Source organism: Mesoplodon mirus (assembly GCF_964341445.2).
Source record: "Mesoplodon mirus genome assembly, chromosome: 12".
Lineage (NCBI taxonomy): Eukaryota > Metazoa > Chordata > Mammalia > Artiodactyla > Ziphiidae > Mesoplodon > Mesoplodon mirus.
In genome coordinates this window covers 12,035,567-12,057,025 of record NC_138988.1, presented here as the reverse complement: position 1 = coordinate 12,057,025, position 21,459 = coordinate 12,035,567, and the positions used below count along the sequence as shown (strand labels likewise).

Genomic DNA, 21,459 nt, shown 5'->3' with positions numbered 1-21,459 from the left:
TATGTGACTCACCAAACAAGAAATGTTTAACTGGGCCTCCCTGGTGGCGCAGTGGTTGAGAGTCCTCCTGCCGATGCAGGGGATACGGGTTCGTGCCCCGGTCTGGGAGGATCCCATATGCTGCGGAGCGGCTGGCCCCGTGAGCCATGGACGCTGGGCCTGCGCGTCCGGAGCCTGTGCTCTGCGACGAGAGAGGCCACGACAGTGAGAGGCCCGCGTACCGCAAAAAAAAAAAAAAAAAAAAAAAGGAAATGTTTAACTGATTTCCCTGAATACTGTTATTACATTAAAAAAGTAACTATTTCTTTTACTATGAGAAATGAGAATTTCTGAGTATAATTAACTATCAGTAGAACATTCCACCAATACTTTGTTGTAGTCCTATTTGTTTCCACTATAAGAAGAAAAAAAAGAAGAAACTTTATCCCTGTGGAGATTGTCTGTAACTCTAGTTCTGCTACCCATTGGATGGAAAAATAAACTCTCCGAACAATTCCCTGTCCCCCAACCCCAAAAGAGATTCATTAGTTCTGGAGTAAGGTGAGACTGGCCATCTATATTTTAACCAAATTCCTTGAGGGATACTGAAGCATGGGCAGGTTTGGGAATCACAGTATAGTCCAATTGCATTATTTAATGAATGAGAAAAAGTGCAAATAGTTGAAGAAAAAAAGCAAAAGCAAAATATCTAGGTCTCCTTTACCAAAAGCCTGGGATTCTTTCCATTACCTCATCAATATACATCATAATTACGTTAAAACAGTATGCTTAACATTACATTAAGAACCAGTTTGTAACTCCTTGGATCCAAGAAGAAAGACTATTCAAGAGAGAGCATGAAAATGAGGATTAGCTATAGGAAAACAGCTACAGGGTATGACTTAATGCACATAGAGAGACACAGAGCTACTCAAAAAGACAGAGGAAATTGGAGGAAAAGGAGATAGGAATGGCAGGGATGCTCTCCAAGTTAGTAAAGGAGAAAAGACCAACACAGTAGGACCTTAAAAATGAAAAACACTAATATTCTTTACATCCAGAACAACTCAAGAAAACTAGCATAAAAGAGAATGACTTCATATGTACCATTTCTGTGCTATACTTTCTCATTCAGCATAATAATGTGATAAAGGGCAGTCAGATTTCAAAAGAAAGCTGTAAGCGGTGTTAGAATATCTCCACTAAAAATTAGGCCAAAACACAGTTCACTGGAGCCATAGGAAGAGCTTCCCCTGAGGGTCCACTATTTCCAGGCAAGTACCTTCAAGCAGGGCCCATCCAAAGTTTTAGGATATAGATGTGGTGATTTCATCATCATCATCATCAATATGTACTACATACCCACCCACTGTGCTAGAGATAAAGAGACAGAGGACTTGCTCCTTGTTTGACAGGGAAGATTGAAAAGAAACAGAATTAACTCGAAGAGACCTGAACGCAATGTTATGCTGGTAAATGTTTAACAACCAAGAGAAAGCCTTGGTTAAGTGTTTAAACATTATTAAACACTTACAGTGTTTGCCAATTTCCATGGTGTAAATACTCTCATGATGGTCAGTTTCAAGCTACCAGGATGAAATCAACCAGCTAACAAAATACCTATAAATTTAACAATTGGCTCTTCGGAGATGGTATACGCTGCCTCCAGCACACCACTGCTTAAAAACTATACAACTGATGCCTCTACCCTCCCCATGTCACATTCAGATAGAAAAACCAAAGCCCAGAGAGATAAAGTGACTTGTCAAAGGCCTCACAACTAGATTGTACCAAAACTAAGAACAGAACCTAATGCCTCATTTTTTCCACTATAACTCACCCTGTAAGTTCTAAGACAATGCTTTCTGGCGTTTGAATTAGAGATTGAGAGCTCAGGTTCTGGAGTCCACAGGCCTGGGCTTAAATCCCAGCTCCAGCTGGGAAGACTGCATGATCTTGGAAATGTACTAAATTACTCTGAGCCTTATTCTTGTTATCTGTAAAGTGGGGATGATAACACTACCTATATCTTACTGGATTGTGGAGAAGATTAAATGAGACAAACATGTAAATTGCTTGTCAAACAGCCTGGCATACAATACAAATTTAATATACATTAGCTAGTATTATTATGGCACATTAATATCTACTAGGCCAGTACTACTCAAAGTGTGGTCTCTGACCCAGTGCTGTTTGTTACTGGTCCTTGACAAGATAACTACAGAATATGACAGTAAGTGTTTAGAAACTTCTTTAACCATTTGGCATTGCTACAACATCGAAGCCTGGAATCAGTGGACTCATTTTGATAAATAAGGTATACACAAGTTTGGATGCTGTTAAACTCAAGCGGTGAGCCGCATGGGCCATAAACTGCATGCTAGTTAAGTACAATAAGACCTTATAATACGTGATATCTCAGGTGAATTTTTCACCTATAACCCACAAGGGAATAAAAATCTGATAAAATTCAGATATCTGTTTATTTTTACAACTTGTTATTTTTACAATTATGATTTGAGATCAAGCTTATTTTTAAAAATGTACTTTAATAAACTAAATTAAGAATATAAAATTATTTTATTTTTAACTCTAATTTACATATTCCAAGATAAACCTCACTGAAGTTTTTTTTTTGTCAAGAATAGACACTCGGGGCTTCCCTGGTGGCGCAGTGGTTAAGAGTCCGCCTGCCATTGCAGGGGATATGGGTTCCAGCCCTGGTCTGGGAAGATCCCACATGAATGGAGCAACTAAGCCCGTGCGCCACAACGACTGAGCCAGTGTGCCTAGAGCCCGTGCTCCGCAACAAGAGAGCTCACGCACTGCAATGAAGAGTAGCCCCCGCTCACCGCAACTAGAGAAAGCCTGCGCAGCAACAAAGACCCAATGGAGCCAAAAAGAAATAAAACAAAAAATAAAAAATAAAAAAAAAAGAATAGACACTCATTTTTCTGCATGCAGCAGTGGTACTAAATCAAATGATAATGATGGAAGTTATTCCAAGTAAATTAGGACCAAACAAGTTTGTTCTAACTCTATTAGGAATATGATACTTATATATTGACTTTGGTCATGTACCCATAATTGAGAGTGAAGTACTAAAATCACAATGTGTTATTTGTGGAGATGTGCTGAGTGGTCAAAACTTGAGTGGATCTTACATATAAATCATAAAGAAATAAGCTCAAAGCCAAAAAATTCTTTGAAAGAAAGGGAGCTGAATTAAAAAGCTAATAAAATCAGGTGTTCAATATCTCACATATAAATATGAGTGCTTCTCAGCCTTTTTTTATGTAGCACTTTATATTGCTAAGACTGAAAAAACACACAAAAAATGTTTTCTTGGAAATGTAGGTGAATCTAGGGCAAAGAAAGTAGCTCAAAAACTACTTTTCAATGACACAATAGCCCAAAATAGCCAGGCACTGGCTAATGATATGGAAGCTCAACTCACAGAATATAGCCAGTAAAGTATTTTTCATTGTTAATATGGCAGTTTTTTAGTATATTTATGATTTTTTTCCAGCTACACTGCTTATAAGCACAACTAGTTCTTAACTGTATAAAATTCTAAGTTGTCAACCTTGTCAACACATGATTTGGAATTTAAATTTTGTATATGACTGTGTTCAGATGGCACAGTTCCAATGACAGGAAATGCTTTTGGAATAGTTACTCACATTAGGGAGTCTGAGCCAAAATGTAAACCACTGTACTACTTCCTTCACTGAAAAAGTCTTCTTATTAAGAAAAAAAAAGTTCAGCAGTATTAAACAGTGAGCTTAGTGACAGAGGAAAAAATGTGAATCACCATTAAAGCTAATTCACTTAAATCTGATACTAATCTTTTTTATCCAATGATAAAAAGCTCATAATAATAAAAAAAAGACTATATATGGACTAAATGGCGAAATACAGGTCATTCCCTCTCCCTCACAAGGACAGCTCACATCTATTCAAGACCAAAACACCAATGAGAGAATCCTAGAACACAGGGGTGAGGCTGAAGCACCCCTGGCACCTCACACACCAAGACAGACTGCATTAGAAGGGAGAGAGAAGCAGCTCCATGTTGACCACATTGCCCCCCCAGGCCAGTGCAGCACCACACAGAGAGGCCTCCCCTCAGTTTCTGATTCCTCCAGTGGGAAAAGAGAGTGGTGGGGGGACAACCAGCTTTCCAAAGCGCTGTGGGTCACTTTGTGGGGAGCCCTACCCTGATTTCTCACCACACAGGCCACGGAGGAATCTGTGGGGCTCAAACACTGGGAATCCGATTGTGACAGAGAAGTGGAGGAGGCTTGCAGGCTTGCAACAACCAGCACAAGGATCTTGTCAGACCAAGTTCATACCTGTCGTGCCAGGAGTAATCCCAACTGGTGGCTTTGCTCATCTGCAGAACCAAGTCGGGGGTGGCCTCTGACCAGGGAACTTGGCAGGATGCGTATCTGCTGATTCGGATCCTCAGACGAGGAGTTTTGCCGGTCCTAGATCCTGGCTTCCCACACTCAGGCAAGCTGCTGAGTCATACCTCCACCTGCTGTAGAGAGTGCCTTCCAGCCACATCTAACCAGAAGGACTGATGACAACTCCTAGAAGCTGTGCAGCCCAGCAGTCCTCATGCCACGAGGACAGCAGGCAGAGCCCATACTCCCAGAGCAAAGCCAGTATCTGGTGTGGAGACTTCCCATGCTATGCACAGGCAGTGGGATTAATCCCTAGCCAAGGCTGAGGGTAGCTCCTGGCCCTTCCCAACTGGAGATCCTCTTTGGGAAATTCAGAGTAGCCTGGAGTGACCCCTCTTACTCGTGCCCGGGCAAAGGGGCTCAGATATAGCCCCACCTGCTGTAGAGTCTTCTGGCCCCGTCCAAACAGGAGGGCAGGCAACAAGTCCGAGAAGCTGTGCGGGCCTGTGGCGCTTTAGATGACAGAAGGGCAGACAGAGCCAACGGTTTGTAGAGCAAAGTTAGTGGACCTGCTTGGCCAGGGAGCATGGGGTGTGTGACAGCTTGAGTTAAGACAACAAACAAAGAGCTTTACCAGCTTCTGAGCTGCTTCTTTCACTGCACCCAGGCAGGGCATTTAATTTGTAGCCCCACTCATTACTGAATACATCCTTCAGCTGTCTGACCAGAGAATCTAACCAGAGCACACCAGGAGCTGCATAGCCCATTCAACAGCACTACATATAGTGGCTCTTGAACACAGAGCACAGCCCATGACTTTCCTTGTCTGCAGAGCAAAACTGGTGGCCAGGGCTGGCTTGGTGGTGCAGTGGTTAAGAATCTGCCTGCCAATGCAGGGGACACGGGTTCGAGCCCTGTTCCGGAAAGATCCCACATGCTGCAGAGCAATTAAGCCCATGTGCCACAACTACTGAGCCTGCAGTCTAGAGTCCATGAGCCACAACTACTGAAGCTCGCGTGAAGCTCGCGTGCCTAGAGCCCATGCTCTGCAACAAGAGAAGCCACCGCAGTGAGAAGCCCGCGCACCACAACAAAGAGTACCCCTGCACACAGCAACAAAGACCCAAAGCAGCCAAAAATTAATTAATTAATTTAAGGGAAAAGAAACGATGGCCACACCTGACCAGGGAATTCAGTGCTCACTCAAGCTAGAATCAGGCCCCCAAACTGTCCATATCTACAGGCCCTGAGCCCTGGCCTGTTGCCCTGTCAGGGAAGGGAAGCTAAGTCATAGTCCCACCAACTACTGAGTATAGTAGCCAGTCCTGACCATCTAGTAAGCCTGACCAGAGAATTCAAGCAACCACAGAGATCATCCAGCAGTCTTATCCATCTCAGCCAGTGGCACACCCCCCCCATCTCTATCCTCACAGCTGAAACAGTTGCCTCACTCAAAAACAGACCATCTGCCCAAAGATGTTACCAGTAGACACACCCAGAAACCCAAACTAAGCCAACTGGTAAAGAACTGTCTCTGAAAAGCAAACCTGTTAAGTCCGGAAGAGGAGCCCCAATGCACAGATACCAACATAAGGAACCAAGGACCGTGAAAAACCAGATAAATATGACACCACCAAAGGAAACTAATAAACTCTAATAACTGACCCTAAAGAAAAGGAGATCTATGAACTGTCAGACAAAGAATTCAGAATATCCTCTGGGCAGGGAGAAAATGATGTGCTATAGAGCAGAAAGGAATTGCATAAAATGAGGCTGGACAGGTAAGAACAACCTAGACCATGAAGAGTATCACATGCTCTTTGAAGTTCATACTCCGTACAGGTGACACAACCCATGGAAAGACCCCTCTAACTTGCAGTGTGAAGAATAGATGGGCAGGGGCTATACTGGAGACACAGACGATTTGTGAGGTTATTGTACCTTTAATGATGGAAAAGGGTGATTGTACTATGGGAGAGAGAAAAGGTTAGAGGAAAGGGAAGAGAAACTGATATACATTGATTGCCCACCATAGGCTACTAGTCATAGATTATCTCATTTAATACTCACAGCAACCCCATCCCGTAGGTAATGATACTTCCATTTTAAAAGTAAAGTAACTGAGACCCTCAAGTTTAACTCAAGGTCACATACTTAGTAAGTAGTAGAGCCAGCACTCATATACAGGTTGGTCTGACCAGAAAACCAAAACATCTGGGGAAAATGTTTATAGTTCAGGGGTGAGAGAAAATAATTAGAAAAAATAACACTTAGAAAAATTCAGAATAGTCTACATATTAAGTAAACTTTGGGGGAAAATGGGGGGGAGAAAAATTGTATGTATTTAGATAAAGAAAAATTGGAAGGATGTAAAGAAACTAATAAAAGTTATTACATGTAGAATAGAATGTAGGAACAGAGAAAGCAGAAAAGTAGGAACAGGAGTAGGAATGAGAATCCTTACCACAAACTTTTTATACTGTTTTGATTTTTTCTATCCATTTGAACATACTTCCTTTTCAAAAAGCAGCATAAAACACTTTATAAAGAAAGAACAATTCAGTAGAATAGCAAAAAACGAGCCAGAATGCAGAAGATTATATAGGTACTTAGAAGTTGGCTTTGATCTTTTGGTAAAAACCCACAATCTTAATTTTGTTTACTTAACATGCCTGATTTGTATTATCATTATACATTTCATTTAATATTGTTTAGAGCAAAGAGAAAACATCTTTAAAGACTCTGCATTGGTTAAAAAGACTACTAAGCCCAATAACAATGTACAAAAATTAGAATCAATAATCCCTATTATCATTTTGTTAAACCACTAATCTCCATGAAACAGAAAATCAATGTACTTATCTAGCCATAGAAAGAAATCACATTCAAATGAGTGGGGAGGTAGGGGAAGTTTTTTGCAGTGTTACCAGAAGGAATACCCGGCCATTAATAAGACACAAGGCTAAGAATTCTAAACCTTGCTTTTTAGAAAGAAGAAACACACAGAGGGGAAGTATGTACAGTTAATGGACTGCTATTTCTATTTAATTTCTACAGTCAATTAATTAGAATCAAAAACCATTGCATACAAATCTTCCACAATATCTCTACTCCCCAATTCTTGACTTATCAAAGCAAACAAACAGAACTACCTGGTCCCAAGAGTGGGAAAAAAATCTTTATGGCAACATGAATGGCTCTTAGCCACAGTTGTTAAAATTTCAACCATTTTATACTAAATGGCACTTTCACTGAAAATAATAATACCCGCACAAGAGTATAAGGTGAGAGAACTGTTGCTCAGTCAATTCCTATTTAGAAAAAGATCTTAAAAGGAAATCTTATTTTAAAAATTAAAGGTCATAAATCAGTTCTCTTAAAATAAGCTGTCTGTTTTTTGTCCTGCATCAATCATGTATTCCTTTATCCCATGACTACTTTTGGAGACATAATATCTTCAAACATAGTACCAAATAAGAACTCCAAAAATGTCTTTATAGATTGGATATTCTGCTCAATGAAAAAAAAATTATTGGAAATGACTGTCAGAACTATTTTTATTGCTCTCCTAAAGGCTCAATCTGTAATCACGTACTACACTTTTCTACTCTTGAGTACAAAATGAATTAGATGACTGCTCCTCTTTTTCAGATGGAGTATTATGCCATTCTAGGAGCTCAGACTGTGGGTCTGAAAGGAATTGACGTTCTGCATGTGGTACCTTTCCCTTGAGGATCTTTAGACTCTTAGGGAGAGAGAAATCGCTAAGGAGAGAAGGCTTGCAAATCCGCTACAAGTGTGCTCCTATTAGTTTAAATCTCTTCCAGAAAATTGCCCCCACATTCAACTTCTGGAGGCAACAATAGGAATTTCCACATGTCTATTTGCATTAAAAGACACAAATAGCACTTTTCTATTCTTGACACAACAGAAGTATATATTCAACTGGAACTGTCTGGCCGTCTATAGGATGAACTGAGGGGTCTGTAATGTTAACCTGGTCTCCAAATATTTTCTCCAACCCACCTGAAAATTTAACATTAAGTATTTGCTCTTTCTTGGTTAAAATTTTGCCTCTCTAAAATTGTTAAAATGCAAATAGGACTGAAAGATTAATAAATTAAAATATCCTAAAAAAAACTAACATTTTGGGGAGGATCAGTACATTAGTTTATTTTTAACATCATAACAGAGAAAATGGCTGATAATACACATCATCTTTGATAAAGGGAGAAAGAACAGGATAAGCCCAAGTACTGGACACCACATAATGAGGACAGGTGTAAGTGTTATCCACTGGAAAGGGACCCTAGAAAAATAGTAAGGGGAGCTAAGAATGAGGAATGATAAAAGAGAAAATGGAAAAGTACAAAAAAGTGGGCTTGCCACTTTTCTATTTGCACACAGGTGGCCCTGCTATCAACTTTCCATTACCTACGTGTGAATGATCCATTTTAAATATCTTTGACATATCTTTTGCTCCAGTGTGATTATTTTCTTGCCACCAAAAACGTCTTTAACCTGGCTCCTCTAAGGAATTCACACTAGTTTCAACAATTGCTTAAAATTTCTAAATGAGGAGGAGAGATAAATCCATGTTAATTTAAATACTAAGATTTAACTGATAACTTTTATGTGAACATACTTTTTTTTTTTTTTTTTTTTTTTTTTTTTTCCCGTACGCGGGCCTCTCACTGTTGTGGCCTCTCCCGTTGCGGAGCACAGGCTCCGGACGCGCAGGCTCAGCGGCCATGGCTCACGGGCCCAGCCGCTCCGCGGCATATGGGATCCTCCCAGATCCGGGCACGAACCCGCATCCCCTGCATCGGCAGGCGGACTCTCAACCACTGCGCCACCAGGGAGGCCCCGAACATACTTTTGATAGTGGATTTGCTAAGCTTCTACTCCTCACGTATGTATAATACTGTCTCTAAGAATCAGCTTCTCTTCTCTGAAGTAAAATGAGGCTTGCTTCCCTTTCTGAGTAGAAGCTATCACATTCTTAGAATTCCATGAATGAGATTCTTCCTTCCCTAATCCACCAGTAAGGGAGCTGCATTATCTACTTCAGATCTCTTGGGCACAACTATAAAGTTACAACCATAATCTCTGGCCAAATCACTATTGTCCATTGTTTAACTTGTACGTAAAATAACTTAATAGCACTTCCTCTTCCAGAACCACCAATAATAGCAAGGGCTGTATGTAATATTTGCATTACTCCTAGAACTGTACCCAGAATGAGTATCTTTACTTTCCAAAGGGTCTACTTAAAATAATTAAGTGGCAAAAACCAAACACCAAAATACTAATAATGGCAATTGTTATGTGAAATTACAAGCAATTTTTCTTCTTTGTGACTGTCTAGTTTCTGAATTTTTCACGAGGGTACATGATTATAAGAAGAAATACTGTATATATGGTTAATTTCAATCTCTGACAATGAAATTTCTCAAACAAAACTAGTATGTCTCCGTGAACACATTATGTTATTAATACTTCTTTCCTAGTCTTTAGCATTTTCTTCCATATGTTCTATTTACTTGTATAGATGTATCATAGATTACATGCTCTCTGAGGACACATTCTGGACCTTATTACATATTTATACTCTCCTACAGTGGTTCACAGTGCCTCATATTTGGAAAGTAATTAGTAGCTGTTTGAGGAATGAATGATACTTCCAAGAATGCAAAGGTTAGAGTTGATATATTCATCTGATACACATCCGAACTGTTAAAATGTTCACATACTTCCATACTGATTGGTAAATGCTATAATGGTAAAGTAATAAGCAGGAAGATTAACCAAAAATATAAATTATAAGTTCACTTCATTAATTCAAGCCAATTGTTAGGGTATGTCATAAAAATAAATCCTAAATGGGCCTCCCATACTAGTGAGAGATAAGAAATATTTGCAATACCCATCTGTTTGGCCCACATCACAGTATGCAGCAAGCATATACTGCATATTCTTTACAAGACACCTTAAAAGCATCACCGGTTTACAATATTCCCAAATTATATAGTTGCTTCTATTTCTAAATTGTTTAGTTTTTTTCTTTAGTTTTGATTTCAGTGTATTACTATTCTTGTGTAAGGAATAACTGCACAGTTTTTTTTGGCATTTATAAATGCAAAACTATAATAAAATATTAAAAATAAGTACTCAGAATAAAAAGACTATAAAGTTATGATAGTTTCTTAATGCTCTTTTTGAATATTATAAACATGAATTTTATGAATATAGAGGAAAACAAAGCAGAAACCATGTTACTAAAGAAATAAGGCTGGGGGCCTCCCTGGTGGCGCAGTGGTTGAGAGTCCGCCTGCCGATGCAGGGGATACGGGTTCGTGCCCCGGTCTGGGAGGATCCCATATGCCGCGGAGCGGCTGGGCCCGTGAGCCATGGCCGCTGGGCCTGCGCATCCGGAGCCTGTGCTCCGCAACGGGGGAGGCCACAACAGTGAGAGGCCCGCATACCGCAAAAAGAAAAAAAAAAAAAAAAAAAAAAAGAAATAAGGCTGGGAACATCTTCTAATCCTGGGAACATCTTCTAATCCTGTACGAAGTGATACAGCCTAGAATGTCTTTTGATGCTGAGCAGGAAACAGTGCAAAGTGAAATAAATTTTAATTCTGAAATGAAAAATGACTTACTGGGCTTCCCTGGTGGCGCAGTGGTTGAGAGTCCGCCTACCAATGCAGGGGACACGGGTTCGTGCCCCGGATCGGGAAGATCCCACATGACGCGGAGCGGCTGGGCCCGTGAGCCATGGCGGCTGAGCCTGCGCGTCCGGAGCCTGTGCTCCGCAACGGGAGAGGCCACAGTAGTGAGAGGTCCGCCTACTGCAAAAAAAAAAAAAAAAAAAAAAAAAAAGACTTACTTGAACAAAAAATATGATTGACTCATTTTTACAATATGTTAAATAAAAATGATGCTCAAATGTGTTATTGTTTATAATTCATTTTCATCAGAACAGCAATTATGTTAAGCCCATGGTCCCCGAAAGAAAATTAAATGAATAAGGAAAATATGAAAGAGGAGTTCATAGCCTGGTAACCTCTGTTCTCTCTATTTTGAATAATTACTATGTGCCAGGTACTGTCCTTAACGTATAATTAACATATAATTCCTCATTTTAATCTCAAAATAACTGTACACACACAGACTGGAAAAAACATAGCACATATATCAAAGGGATACTATTCAAAACATATAAAGAACTACTACAAATTAACAATAAAAATCTAACAGCTCGGTTTTTTAAATGAACAAAAGGCATGAACAAAATTCACAGAAGATATACAAATAATCAATAAGCACATCATCATTGTTAGCCATCAAGCCAATGCCAATTAAAAAGAAAATATAAAAGAATACTATAAATATGGGAGTTCCCTGGTTGCCTAGTGGTTAGGATTCCGAGCTTTCACTGTCGTGGCCCAGATTCAACCCCTGGTCAGAGAACTGAGATCCCACAAGCCACGCAGCGTGGAAAAAAAAAAAAAAAAAAAAGACAAAAGAATATTACAAATAAGTTTCATACCCTAGAGTATTTAAAACAATTATAAGTTCAAAAGATATTTTATCAGTGTCAACAAAGTAAATGAAAAATATGAAGAAAAGGGCCTCCCTGGTGGCGCAGTGGCTGAGAGTCCGCCTGCCGATGCAGGGGATACGGGTTCGTGCCCCGGTCCGGGAGGATCCCATACGCCGCGGAGCCGCTGGGCCCGTGAGCCATGGCTGCTGAGCCTGCGCATCCGGAGCCTGTGCTCCGCAACGGGAGAGGCCACAACAGTGAGAGGCCCACGTACCGAAAAAAAAAAAAAAAAAAAAGAAGAAAAATCCATAACATACCATGACACTTAATATACATTTATAACACTATGTACTGTAGATAAAAATCATCAAGCATTTTTAGACATGAAGTATTTATATAGAAAGAACTTAAAAAAAAACATTGCTATGGCTGTATCACTGCAATCCAGATCTAGGTTTTCATTTGCTGTAAAAATATATCTATTGCAAATGCTCTCAAACCGTGGCCTAGGAACCCCTGAGATCTCTGAGACCATTACAGTGGGTCTGCAAGGTTAAAATTATTTTCATAATATTTGCCTTTCATAACTAACATTCTCTCATTTTCATAAAATAGTAATGCCTCCCAGCCTTGTATATTTAAATAAATACATATATATGTCTTATAGAAGCATGTCCTTGACAGATATAAAAAGATATACACTAGGTTGCTAATGACATATATCAGGTTCCTACCTGGTAGGGAAGTGGGGAGGTAGAAGCAGGAGGTAGAGGAAAGCTAGCAGAAACAAAAAATACCTTAAAAAATCGGTATATGATTACATTTGTACATTTAGATAAAATGATGGGGGAAAAGTACAAAAGCTTTTAAGACGAAAAAGGAAAACCAAAACCAATTTTAAAAAGTCATTTAACCTGTAGGTTGCCAAACTTTTTTGGATCATGGTAATCTTTGTGCCTGACTAATTTTTTCATGATATCCCTAAGCCAGGAGAAGATATGAATTCTGTTAGATCCAAACAACTATTTATGTCCTGACAACTTAACAGCCATTTGGAAGGGTAATTCACATAAATAGAAATTTTTTTTATTTTATTCTTAAGGACAGTTACTTACTAATGAGATGTGTGTGCCTCCTGGTCACTACACAACTCCTCAAACCTTAGAATCAGGTTGAAAACTCACTCTTACTTCCTGTTGATTGTCACTGGTACTTGCTTTTTATCACAGTAATCACCAAAACCCAACTTCACAAAGATATGACCTAATCAAAAGGAATATAGCAGGATCTAAGGTTGAAACTGAACTACCCTAGAGCTAATAATTTGCACAGATGTTGAATATACTGTGTTCCCCTTGAATATTTAAAATAACCTGCAGTACCCCTGTGAGCTCCCCTTAGGCTCCCCAAGGTACCTCAGTGCATTTTGGGAACAACAGATTTAAAACATAGAGTGCTTTTCCTTGTCACCTTGGTTAGTTCTGCATTAGGCAGCTGCTTGTGGTTAGAAAATTCTATTATTATCAACTAAGCAGAGCTTAAAGTAAATTAGCAAATCATCCAGTATAGGAAAATAGAATGATTTTTGAAGTCTTTCTGATAATTCATGGATTTGGATAATTCACACTGCTGCTCTGACGTACATGCTTTCTTTTCTCCTCATCTTCTGAGCTCCCTTTCCCAACTCTATGATGGCATGAAAAATTTAAAGATGATTCTGTATAAAAGCAAAATAATGACCCCTAAGAGTTCAGGCACCTGCTATTTTCAATACAGGTTTGTGACCATTTAGAACGACTTCATCAGAAAACACCTAGGAAAGCTGAGGTTATTACGTCCAATGACATAACCAAGTTCTTAATTGCTTCATCACTGATGCATAAATGCCAGTTTCCTAATCTCAGCAAATGTATCTGAGCAGTACGCGAATAGTACTGACAAGCAGAGAAACTATGTATAGACAGAATTTCCCTCTTGGCATAGCACAAAAATATCATTGGCTTCAGGCAAAGAATTAAGAAGCAGAAATTATTGCTCTGTATGTCTTTCCACTTAAAAAATAAATACTCTAAAACTTTGGGGAAGGATTCTGAAAGAATTACAGTTGACCCTTGAACAATGAGCTTGTTAGGGGCACCAACCACCCACCCCCATGCAGTTGAAAATCCACATATAACTGTAGAGTCTGTCCTCTGTATCCACAGTTCTACATCCATGGAGTCGAACAACCACAAATTGGATCATGTAGTACTGTAGTATATATTTACTGAAAAAAATCTGCAGATGAGTGGCTTTGTGCTATTCAAAACCATGTTGTTCAAGGGTTAACTGAACTATGATTGGCTTCCATCCCAAAACAGTGAGCTATTCCTGTAGGGTTAGCATCTAGTTAGTCCTTATAACCTAGCTTAGTGTTGCAATATAATCATCTCATTCAAAAACTAGAAGTTACGTCTTCTATTTGTAAAAATATTTAACTTTAAATTTAACCAATAAGAATGGTTTTGGAACTTTGCAAATCTCCCTTTACTTTACTCCTTTCTTATTTACTATTTATCTATGAGAATCAAGAACCTCAGGCCCATAGAGTGCTTTTTGTTCTTCCTACCAGTGCTATCCCATTATTCATTGCTATTCAGCTCTGTAGCAGAAAAAGTATGTAGCATAACTTTCTCCTGGTGGGCTGTAATAACATCACATTCAGAGGGAGGGCTATTTTAACCTTATCCCAGTGAAGCCAGAACTGAACTAGATGAAAAACAACAACTGGGAGTTGAGGTGGAGATGGGGAGGAGGATAGTGACATAAAAGAAGCCTATAAAACTCAGACTGGTGGTAAAAGAGCAGCTGGAGGCCAGGACACTCTCACCTGGGGATGGGGATCAGGAATCTACAGCTCTCCTTCCCCTCTTAGAACTTAAAAAGCAGTTTCCAGTTCCCAAAACATGCCCCACATTTCCTGCCTAATTAAATCGTCAGGCCTATCCTATGAAACTGAGGAAATAATCTATGAGAACAAGGAGCATATTCGGCCACTTTGGTGTACATTGGTCATTCACAGATGACGTGTTAAGGGAATGTTCTCGCATTACTGCTCCAACATCTAGAAACTTGAAATAAAACTGGAAGGAACCTAAGAGACAGGGCTTAAATCCATGCCTTCATGCAACCTCACCTGTTCTTGAAGATTTCCTGGGAAGTACCACCCTCCCACATATACCCACTTTCCACCATTCATTCCAGTACTTCCTACACTATTACAGACTGGAACTACCATCTCTCTTAACTTAAACCCATTTTCTTTGGTGCTATCATCCATACAAGGTAAATGTCTAGTTGTAAAGTTTCTAGCTAGAGCACAATGTGCAATAAATGACTATTTAAAATAGCACCTAGCACCGCCCATCTCCCAAGGCTTGCAGCCAGCTACCCCAGGATCCAGCCTTGCCCAACAGTGGGCCAGCACTAGCCCTGGATCCTTAGGCACCAGAGTCAGCCAACCTGGGACGCAGCCCTGCCCACCTGCAGGCCAGCAGCCACCATACAAGGGAGAACCTGGCAGCCAACTGAGCAGGGAGCCAGCACTGCCTACCAGTGCACACACAGTAATCAGTCCCACAACAGAAGGGCCCACGCAGCCAGCACTGGGCACACTCCTAGAGCATATAGCTCTGGTGACTAGAGGGGAGTGTGCTACTAAGCTCCATAGGAACTCTACGTAAGACCACTTCAAGATTGAGAAACATAACCAACCTACCTAATATATAGAAATAAACAAAAAGAAACAGGCAAAGTGAGGAGTCAAAGAAATATGTTCCAAACAGGAAAAAGGGCTTCCCTGGTGGCGCAGTGGTTGAGAGTCCGCCTGCCAATGCAGGGGACACGGGTTCGTGCCCCGGTCCGGGAAGATCCCACATGCAGCGGAGCAGCTGGGCCCGTGCACCGCAACTACTGAGCCTGCACTCTATAGAGCCCAGGAGCCACAACTACTGAAGCCCACGCGCCTAGAGTCCGTGCTCCGCAACAAGAGAAGCCACCACAATGAGAAGCCCGCGCACCGCAACAAAGAGTAGCCCCCCGCTCGCCACAACTAGAGGAAAGCCCACACGCAGCAATGAAAACCCAATGCAGCCAAAAATAAATAAATAAATTTATAAATAAATAAAGATACACAGGGAAGGAGACATGAGAATGAATGATCCACGTGGTACTAGATTAGAAATGGAAACACCAGTATGAATTCATGTATGTACATACGCATATGTATGTATGTATACTAATTCATATATACATATATTCCCTTGCTCAGTCATCTGAGAGGGCCTAAAATCAACAACACTCCAGAAGCAAGAAGCACAACTAGTGCCCATTAATAACATTCTCTAATAGAAAATGTGAATACAATATGTATTTTAGTTAATATCAGTCCATTAGTTGTAACAAACATACCTTACTAATGTAAAGTATTAATAAGAGGGGAAGCTGGATGGGGGTTTATGGGGACTCTGTATTATCTTCACATTTTGTTTTGTAAAATTATAACTGTTCTAAACACTATAATTGAAAAAATAAAGCAACCAAACATGAAACTTAATTAACTAAATTTAATAGCACCTAGCACAATGGCCAACATACAACAGGTTCCCAATAAACATGTGTTGAATAGCTAAATGAACAAATGCTACAAATGAATATTCCTTATTAGAAATGATTCTAACATCAAGTAAATTGTATTGATAAAAACAACAACATGTTTTAAAACTTATACTATAATTGACTGAGTTGCATTTTTGCAACTATTGGCAGATCTAGATATAACAAGACCCAGATATAAGCAAAATACACGAATCATACATGTCATAATGACTGGGACATCTAGCCATTCAAACCAGGTGAATAAATTTAAATTATGTTGGTTTTGTTTTTTTAATCACACTGAAACTTAGAAACCTAATTCTTAGCTCTCAAATAAAACATGTTCCCAAGTTTAGTATCTCTGCATAGTATTTTATTTCTTTGTCAAAATTATTCACTCAGTCATCTTAGAATTCCGTACCTAGTGAAGTTATACCTCAAATGTGAATTTCTCTTAGATTGCATATAAATGTGAATCTAAACATATCACGGCATAAGGAAGCATTTCTCTGAAACTCCTCATCACAATTCCTGCAAGTATTTGCAAATTCTTAGTTTCAACAGAGGAAAAAAATCTTGTCCAGCTTAAGTAAAATGAGTACTTTATCATTTGCATTTAAATGGAGAAAAGGATAGAGTTATCCTACCACCTCGTGGACTGTTAGGGTATTGCTTTTTCAGAGCCAAAAGCACATTTTAAGAATGAGAGGATAGAAAACACTGAACAGTGGTTATTCATGCTTTCCTACCGCCTTCAGTTCTTCTGCCCCTAATTCCACATCTTCACATCCTACCCATTACTCAAAATGCAGTTTAAATGTTCCCATCATTGGAACATACTGTACAGCACAGGGAACTCTACCTAATGCACTGTGGTAACCTAAATGGGAGGGAAATCCAAAAGGGAGGGGATATCTGTATGTGTATGGCTGATTCATCTTGTGGTGCAGCGGAGGCTAACACAACATTGTAAAGAAACCATACTCCAATAAAAATTAATAAATAATACATAAATAAATAAATGTCCCCATCATTATTCTGAAACATTTTATTTATCACCAAATTATAGACTACCTGTAAGTAATTTTACTCTGGGTATTACTTCTATTATATCTTTGACCAACTTCTGACTTAAATATTTTTGTTTGCCTATCTCTCACCCTTATTTGGAGACAGTGAATATACAAACTTATGGCCTAGCACAGCAGCATGCTCACAGGAGGCAGTTAATAAGCATTCATGTAATATAAATATTTGTTAAATGAACAAATGTGAATGGTATGGGATTTCATAGGGATATATGAGAGAAAATTCAGAAAGCAATTGTTCTGTATGCAACACAAGAAGATTATTTTCATTTGGTTTAAACATGAAACTGCAATTAATATTAAAATATTAAAAATGTTATTTTATGATATTTTAGATCTTTGCTGGAAAATCGAGTAGTTTAAAAACAAGTAACTGTTGTAAAATATGATAGACTGAGGAATTTTCAAACATTTAATAAGAGGACAGATTTTTATAATGTTATATAGATATGCACTTTGGGTTGAATTTAATAATTCTAACGAATAAAACCAATGTTAAATTTTTTTTAAATGTCCGCATCATAGAATCATCTCTAACTGCAAATTACAATTACAAGAAAATGGCTAAATGAAAATGCATCTCTGCTCTAAACTTCCATGCCACCTTATCTGGTTCCTCTTATTTTCCAGCTGGCATTACTTAGTCTTATACTCACTGTAAGTATTTTGAGGACATGTAGACAATGTGTACTGAAACCGGCTCACACCTGCTCTCACCAACAGTTTAATACTGAGAAATTTTGCAAGCCATTTGTTAAACTGTTGGTAGTTTGAAACTGGTCACGGTAGGTACATTTACACAACAGAAATCAGGAAACACCGCAAATCAAGATACTATAAAAATATATTTTTAATCATCTTTAACTTCTCCACATCTCATTTTCTCTACTTGTAATATGTAGTGAGGAGAGGTGGGACAGCTCCTACCTCACAAGACTGTTGTAAGGACTGAACAAAATAACCCACGTAAAAGGCTGTGTCTAGTGTCTGGCATATCGTGTGTGCTAACCAAATATGATAATCATTCTCCATACCCCATCACATCACTCCTTGTCTTGCAAGTAGTAAATCCCTCACTAAATACTAAGTTGTTAAATGACAAATGAAATCGAGAATTTCAATGGAATATTTTAAGATATGTTAACACTGGTAGTAGTCCCAGGTTAACCATAGGACAGATCATTACCAGGAACATAAGTGCTTTACTTATACATAACCCAGACTTTTTTTCTTTGTCTCTTTCTGCTCTAAATCAGTTGATAGATTTTATCTCTAAAACTTCTAGTAATATTCATTTAGATTAAAATTCTAGATATATTTTCTAGGTAAGTATAGATCTAGAGAGATATAAATACAGATCTTTGTTTCCTTCTGCATTTCTCTCCCATTCTGATTCAGTCTAAAGTGCCTTCCTTTCTCCTTGTTCTTTTTAGTTTATTTCATAATGCAACATATATAATTTATGCCTCACTTTGTTCCAGAAAACATTTGTTGTGAATAATAGATAACTTGGTTTCATGTTTAGCAAATAAGCTTTTTAAATTTCTCCAAGGGAACAAAATAAAGTAGCTTTTTACCACATCTTTCATTGATCCTGTGCTCCTGTTTCATTGGCCCTTTCCTTTGGGAAAAGACAAAATTAAGTTTCCAAGCACGAAGTTGAAAACCAAATTATCATGAATTCCAGACTTTCCAAAAAGGAACACAAGAAATGTCCTTATCCTTTAAGGTTGATGTTACCCTCATATCTCTTTACCTACCTCACTGCAATCCTAATATGGTGTTTCTTTAGCTATAAGGCTGCTTCCAATAACTATGCTTAAGGATCTGCTATAGCTTCATTTGCTTGCTAAAAAACAAAACCAAAAAATTGAAACAACTAATTAATTGCAACTAATTAGTTGTTTCAATTTTTTGGTTTTGTTCTAATTAGTTGCAAAAACAGACTGGAAAATGATTTACTCCAGATGGTTTGGAAAAAAATTCCAATTGCTCAAATGTAAATTTATTCATCTAAAATAAGTTTTTTCTTACTTAGCTACACAGAGGTTTTTTTTAATAGAGGAAAAAGTAAAATATTGGCTTAGTAATAAAACTAAGATGACCATTTTCCCTAGAATATACAAATTCTGTCCATTTCTGGTTTAAAAATACACAGAGGCTGAAACAAATAGCACATCCACAAGGCACTGGCTGATGCAAGCACTTTGTTTAGTGAAATATCTACTGCGATGTTGGTCTACCCTTATCCAAGAACATGTCAATGACATAGTGTGTGACAGGAGGAGCTTCCTCCAGAAGTAGAAATAAGGTGGGTGAGTCAGAAATTAAAATTCCAACTAACCTGCAGGCATCTGTAAGATGAAGCAATACATTGTATTTGATTCACCTCCTGGTCTGTTTCCTAAGGACACTGTCAAACACAATGATTCTTTTTCCCAACAGCTGTCACCACCAAGTCAGCTATCCTTTGTATTTTCTCTTTGTGTTTGAATCCAGACAGAGAGCAGATGGCTGGACTCAGTGCCAGGGCAAAGGTAAAATTAGTTGTCTCACCTAAAGAGGTACTGCCAGACTTCATTAAGACAAAAGTCCCAGCAACAAATACCTACAAAATCTAGGGTCTAGAAAACACAATCTGAACTTCCTGTTTAATTTACCAAGTAAAAACAAAAAACCCACTTTTGAGGAAAACTTAATTAATTTGCTAAGAGGTGATGAGAAGACTCACAGATTTCATCTTTAGAGAGAAGTGGTTTCCCCTGTCATCAACTCTGTAATTTTCAGGTTCTGTAAAAAAAGCGCGTTATGTTCAATGTTACTCTAAGCTGAGCTCATGGGTGAATTCCAGAATATAAAATATCATCTTCCAGAGCTAAAACTTTACTAAAGCAAATAGGTTTTTAAAATATTTGACTAAAAAAACACTGCAAATTAAAATTACAAGGGGGGCTTCCCTGGTGGCGCAGTGGTTGAGAGGCCGCCTGCCAATGCAGGGGACACGGGTTCGTGCCCCAGTCCAGGAAGATCCCACATGCCGCGGAGCGGCTAAGCCCGTGAGCCATGGCCACTGAGCCTGCACGTCCGGAGCCTGTGCTCCTCAACGGGAGAGGCCACAACAGTGAGAGGCCCACATACCGCAAAAAAAAATTAAAAAAAAAAAAAAAAAAAAAAGTCCTCTCTCCTTGTTACTCACCTGCTCTATTTTTCTCTTGGAAGATTGACTTTTCTCTGCTTCTTTATCAATATACTGAATAAAGCCACCTCTCAGCTCCCAAATTATAAATAGTTTTAGCTGTTTCTTGGTCTCATCTAATCAAGTGAATCTGATTGGTCTAGCTTGAATCAGGTGTGCATCCAGAGGTCAAAAGTCTGGGCCAAGGCTTAGGGGTTGTGTAATATAAATATGACTGCAGTGAGCTCACCCCAAGAGACGGGCTGTGTAGGGCTGGCATGTTCTCAGAAATGAAATATTCAACAAGTTGGGCAGAAACCCTCCAAAGTATCGACTACTATGTTTTATTCTCTTCAAAATGATGTCATTTGCACAATTTTCTTTGATGAGAGGATCTAGTGCTTATCCTAGGCCTAGTTAATATCGGGTAGTGATAGTTATTATTAGGAAGCTAAGATGTTCCAAACTATTTTATTCATGCTATCATTAACACCAATAAATATATAATTTCTGCTAACTTTAGACCTTTCATCACTGACTGTAAAGTATATCCCAGATTAAGCCCAGATAATGCTAGTGAGGTTTAATGAAAGAATGGCTTCTGAATACAAAATCATGCAAAACTTCA

At 38.9% G+C, this 21,459-nt stretch overlaps 1 long non-coding RNA gene across 1 annotated transcript in view; it reads right to left on the bottom strand.

Annotated features, from left to right (window-relative positions):
* Positions 1-21,459, bottom strand: part of LOC309812964 — a 283,783-nt gene that overhangs the window by 257,430 nt on the left and 4,894 nt on the right. Inside the window, exons 2-3 of the long non-coding RNA XR_014295432.1 lie at positions 20,388-20,446; positions 11,050-11,238 (exon numbers count right to left, since the gene is read on the bottom strand). This is a non-coding gene — a long non-coding RNA (uncharacterized lncRNA). The remainder of the gene's footprint in view (positions 1-11,049; positions 11,239-20,387; positions 20,447-21,459) is intronic.